The sequence below is a fragment of the Lynx rufus genome, unplaced genomic scaffold (assembly GCF_022079265.1).
Source record: "Lynx rufus isolate CCGP_SWC_20201006 ecotype Redwood Valley unplaced genomic scaffold, mLynRuf1.p SCAF_3, whole genome shotgun sequence".
Classification (NCBI taxonomy): domain Eukaryota; kingdom Metazoa; phylum Chordata; class Mammalia; order Carnivora; family Felidae; genus Lynx; species Lynx rufus.
In genome coordinates this window covers 31,500,257-31,506,256 of record NW_025814845.1, presented here as the reverse complement: position 1 = coordinate 31,506,256, position 6,000 = coordinate 31,500,257, and positions in this window count along the sequence as shown.

The following is a 6,000-nucleotide window of genomic DNA, read 5'->3' as shown; positions in this document are numbered from 1 at the left end:
TCTGACTTCAGCTCAGGTCGTGATCTCACAGTTTGTGGGTTCGAGCTTCACATCGGGCTCTGGGCTGACAGCTCGGAGCCTGGAGCCTGCTTTGGGTTCTGTGTCTCCCTCTCTCTCTGTCTGTCTCTCTCTCTCTCAAAAATAAACAAACATTAAAAAAATAACAGTTTTAAAGTTGAATGATTGTCTATAAGGTCTTGCTGTATGTGTCATTTATTAGAATAAAAAAGGCTTAAACAATAAAGTATATTCATTCCGATTTTTTTAAGTGCATTACAAGCGTTCTCTCTCCTTCAGTCCTTATGACAGCCCTACTGGGTAGCTATTCTCTCCCTGGCTTAATGATGATCGGGAGACATTTAAGCTGCTTGCCCAAGGAAATGTGTATAGTTAATAACAGAACCAAGATTCAAATCCAGGTCTTCTGGACCCAAAGTTCTTACCGACTTACACTACCTCTCGCTGCACATTCAAAATAGTAACAGAGCACATTTTACAAGGAGGTCTTGAAATTCGCTCTTGGGGAATCCATGGGGGCCATCAGGCAATTCAGCTTTAGAGACTCTCGAGCCTGAGGAAGCCACTGTCACACATGGCTCATGTGTGAAAACCAGTTACAAGACAGTCACCTGTCCCTCCCATTCCCTTCTCTGCAGACGCTCCTCAGGACAGTGGCAGAGAATGAGGCCCATCCTCTCCCCAGGCTACCTTCCTGAATGGACTCCGTTACACCAACACCAGCTTTCGCTCCGTGCATCCAAAGACCTTCAAGGAAGAGCCAGGGTAGTGGACCCAGAATGCCAGTCTGATGTGAGAGGACAGTGTTGGAATTCTGACTCTGACCTCTCCTTGTACTGCCTCTTCCTCCAGGACAGGTCTCCAGGAATACTCTCTCCTTTCCCACACCCGCTTTATACTTCCTGAGCCACATCTCAAATCCCTCAGCCTGGTGGCCTCCGTGAGAAAATTCAATCCCTCCACTGAGGAAAAGGAGTTCCAGTCTCTTGGTCTCTACCTGCACTTTGCAAACCCGAGCAATGCTTTAGATTCAACGAGATGTTCATTAGGACTCTCCTCTGCTCAGTCAGCAAAGAAATATTTGCTGAGCACCTACTATAGGCTGAGGATTCTGAGGGTCTTAGCCTCAGTTTCAGCTTGGGCTTCGGGCTTGGGGCGCTTCAAGTCCTACCAGGGAGGATGCAGATACTGTATTCAGTCTTCCCACCAGAGAGAGGTATAGATGATTTCCCACGGGCACCTGAGCAGTGAGCGCACATCACAATGACATAGTCAGTGTGATGCACTCTCATCTAGAGGAAAGGATGTTTCTCCCATTAATCTGGCTTTGGCCCTTTCTACCCGCTTTAAATTAAAAAAAAAAAAAAACCCACACATTTCTTGAATGTCCACCAAGCTCCAGGCACAAGCCCTGGGGCTGGGAACGCCACTGTACATATAAGGCCCTGTCCTCGCCATTTTCTAGCGGGGGGGTCTGGCAGACAAATGGTAGAAGATTGCTAGCCCTGCCTGTTCGGGAACAAGATAGCCTCTGCTGTTATTGCATGAAGGAGATTTACCTCTTTCCTGCCGGGTGGAGCCTGGCTTGCATCACTAGAGGAACCACCCAGCTGTAAATGCTTGCTGTAATGGGCAATGGTGCCAGCTCCATTAAATAATCTTGATTCCAAGTCCCGCCCCCCCCCATGGTAAAGGGGAGGGGCTGCCACTTCTGTTAAAATCACAGAAGTTACATGGAAAATCATTTGAGCTCATTCCTCTGCTTAAACCCCACCCACAACAATTCCCCTCTGCCTGAAAGATAGCGTCCAAATTCCTGAGCTGGGGCTCTCAAACCCTCATAATCTGGTCCCTGCCTGTATTCCCAGCACCTCTCATCCCCCCCACCCCGCCCAGAACCCTTACGCTCCCTTATGTCAACCTCACCCTCAGTTGTCTGCAGTTTTTGAACCAGAAAGGCACGCTTTCCCCTGTGCCTTGGACTTCACTCTGCCTGGCACACTTTCCCACCAGCCGTGTTTGCCTGACAACCTCCTTTTCCTCCAGGCTTAGCTCAGCCCCCAACCACCCGAGGTGCTTCACCTGAGCCCTTGGTTCCCCATCCTCACAGAGTGAGGGATCTCGCTCCTCCCCTCCCAAACCCCTGGGGCTGTGCCAGAGACCATATGACCAGCTGGGTCTTGGCATCGTTGTGGCTTTTGCTTGTCTCCACCCCCCCCCCACCATGGTCTGTTTGTGTCTCTTTCTCTCCCTCTCTCTCTGGGACATATTGTGCTCTCCTATTTCTGTGCCTCCAGAACAAGCACCATGTTCACACATGGTTTTGCTGGAGATGAGAAAGAACCAGAAGGGGAGAATCCCCACCACAACCCCAACTGCATCACCACTCACATGTGATGGTGTGCATATTGGAGTGTGTGTGTGTGTGTGTGTGTGTGTGTGTGTGTGTGAAAGAAGAAAAGGAAAAAGAAGCAGATATTGAAAGAGAAGGTGGACAAGTCCAGTACTGTGAAGTTACCAGTTTTAACATCATTTAAATCTGGTTGTTATGAACCTCCTACTTTTTCTGTCTGCTCCTCTCTCATTTCCCTACAGTCTATTTTCTTTCTTTTTTTTTTTTTAATTTTTTAAATGCTTATTTATTCTTTGAGAGAGACAGAGAGAGAGAGAACACGAGTAGAGGTGGGGCAGAGAGAGAGAGAGAGAGAGACACAGAATCCGAAGCAGGCTCCAGGCTCTGAGCTGTGAGCACAGAGCCTGACACCCGGCTCGAACTTGCTAACAGCGAGATCATGACCTGAGCAGAAGCTGGACTTGCTTAACCGACTGAGCCAACCAGGCGCCCCCTACAGTCTATTTTCCACCCAACAGTTACAGGGATTTTTTGTTTTTTGTTTTTAAGATCAAACCATTTTGCTCAAAATTCTGCAATGGCTTCTCATCAATGCTGTCACACAGAATACAGCCAAAGTCCTTACGATGGCCCTCCAGGTCCCATATGACCTGCCCCCACCAACGGTCTCTCTCGCTCCTACCCCACTGGCTTCCTGGCACCCTCTTCCCCAGATCATCTGTTTGATAACACATCATTTTCTCAGTGAGATCTATCCTGGTTGCCCCATCAACACTGCCAATGCCCCTGCCCCGCCTTCCTGTCTTGCTCTGCTGTCTTATTTTTTTCTTTTTTCCATAGCTCTCTTCACTTTCTGTTGTACCAGATACTTTCCTTACATGTTTATCATTTACTGTCTGTCTTGTACCCTTCCCCTCTCCCCTGCCCAAGGGCCCAGGTTTTTGTCTATTTTGTGGTTATGTAGCCAGCCATTCCCCTTGCTGCGGTCAATTGTATTTTTCCCTTTTTTCGCTATTATAATATTGTCAAGAACAAAGCTTAGTACAGAAATCTTCATATAGATCTTCGATTACTTCTAAGAATTGGACTTATTTAATTAGATGGTGTATATTTATAAGACTTTTTATACATATTTCAAAATTGATTTCTTATCACACTTTTTGAATAGTATGTACTTATTGAGAAGGAATGTTACTCTCTGTTTGGGGGCAGTTTATAAACTTAAATTTATTATGTGCCCCAGCAACTCCACTCCTAAGAGTCTACCCAAGATAAATGAAAACCCACCTATACAAGCACATGTATATAAATATTCAAAGCAGCATTCTTCATAATATCCCCAAAATGGGAAAAAACCCAGATGTCCATCAACTGAGAAATGGATAAGTGAGACGAGGTGTTTTCATACAATGGGATACTATTCCGCAATTTAAAAGATAGAATTATTAGCACAGGCTACAATGTGAATGAACTTATGCTAACTGAAAGAAGCCAGGTGCAAAAGACTACATTTGTAGAACTCCATTTATATGAAATATCTAGAAAAGTCAAATTTATAGAGGTAGAAATCAGATCAGTGGTTATCTCAGGCTGAGAGTGGGAGCAGGGATTAACTGTAAACAGACACGAGAAATTCTTAGGGTTGATGGAAATGTTCTAAAACTGGATTTATGGGGATGGGCTTACAACTCTATTTACTAAAATAATTGAAATGCATACTTACAATGGATGAATTTCATGGTATGTAGATCACACTTTAAAAGCTATTAACAAGATGGAGAAGAAATGTAATCAGAGGGAAAGATTAGGAAGAAAATATAAAATGCATGCTGTAATTTTAAAAGTTTGAGAAATGTTTGAGATGTTGAGAAACAGTATAGCAGAAGAAATGTAAATGTTCAGTACCGTGCATTTTAAGAACATTATTTTTTTTAAATTATATTCATGCAGATTGGATTTATGTGAACTTCTATAGCAATGAGTAAAATGCGTAGGTCAGATTTCAATAAGTGATTACGGTTACACATCATTTTTCCTGTTTATATTTCACCAACCTGGTGCCTTGTGATGAAAACCATAAGCAGAGTTACGAACGTGTTAGTAAGGCAAACTCAGGCTGTGGGCTGGACCAAGGAACAGAGTGACCTTAAACATCCCCAGGGAGGATGTAGAATAAGGAAGGGTTGTCAGTTCCTGTCATTTCAGCACATTGTTCACACCCTTATACTCAGAGATGGGGGGAGGGCAAGGAACTGAGAAGAATCAGATTTCTTCCCAGTGCAGCCATGTGGTCAGCGGTGGGGACTGTGGATGGGTGGTTTATAGTGGACAAACAGGGCAATCCAGTGACTCAGTGACCATGCTGCCTTGCCTTGTTCAATTACGTGTGAGATTTCTGTTGCTGTGTAATAAAGGACCACAAGCTTAGAGGCTTAAATCAACACCCATTTCTTAGCACAGAGTTCTGTAGGTCAGAAGTCCAATATGGCAGGACCGGTCGTCTCGCAAAGCTCAAGTTAAGATGTTGGGTGTGCTGTGTTTCTTTTTGGAGGCTCTAAGGTAAAGCTCTGCTTCCAAGCTCCTCCTGGCTGTTGCTCGCATTCAGTTCCTTACCGTTGTAGAACTTAGATTTTCATTTCCTTGCTGACTGTCAGCTTGGACTCACTCTCGGCTCCTAAATGCTAACCACACTCCTTTGCCAGGAGGAACCAAATCCTTTTTAAGGACTAGGTCAGGCCCAACAGGGATAATCTATCTTAATGCCAATTTATTTGGAACCTTAATTACAGTTGCAAAATCCTTCCAGAGCAACATCTAGATTAGTGTTTGATTGAATACCTGGGAGAAAGTCTTTGTACACTGGGGGCTGAGAGTCTTGAGGGCCATTGTAGAATTCTGCCCGCAGCAAATTACTTAGGAAGGATTCTCCAGTCTAGGTAAGTGATCTTCAAGGTATGGCGGTACCAAGCCCTAATGGATGTTCTGGAAATTGCTGGGCAGTTGTTTTGGGGTTGTAGTAATGGAGGGTAGGTTCCACTGGCACTTAGTGTCCAGGGCCAGCTTGCCGGATGACAGCTCACGCAATGAGGAATTGCACAAGGTACCACACAGTCTCGGATGTCCCCCCAGGCATTCATGTCGGTGAAAAAGCTGTGTAGCTTTCTGAACTTCTCTCTATTTTTTACTCAGTTTTTGCACTCACGCGTCCATAAATGCACTTTGTGAATAAATTATTTCCAGAGAAATAATGTGGTTATTCTGTTGGGGACTTTCCCAAAATTATTCGCCATCTTGGAAAATTCACATGACCAATACCAAGGCTGCTCGTGGAATCTGATGTGTCAACGTGCCATTCCTGCCTCCGACTGAAGTCGTGGCTGTCCCTGTCTCGGCGTTTTTATGTTAAATACAGGCCTCACCCTACTTCCTGTCTTCTAATAATATAGCATTACCTAAGCGTTTACCTGTTGAACATGTATTCCTTTTCTTTTCTCATTTTTTATTACAGTCTAGCTGACACACAACGTTACATTAGTTTCAAGTGTGCAACATAGTGATTCCACAAGTCAATACATTATACTCTGCTCACCACAGTGTACCTACCGTCCGTCACCTACAACTATCCTTGC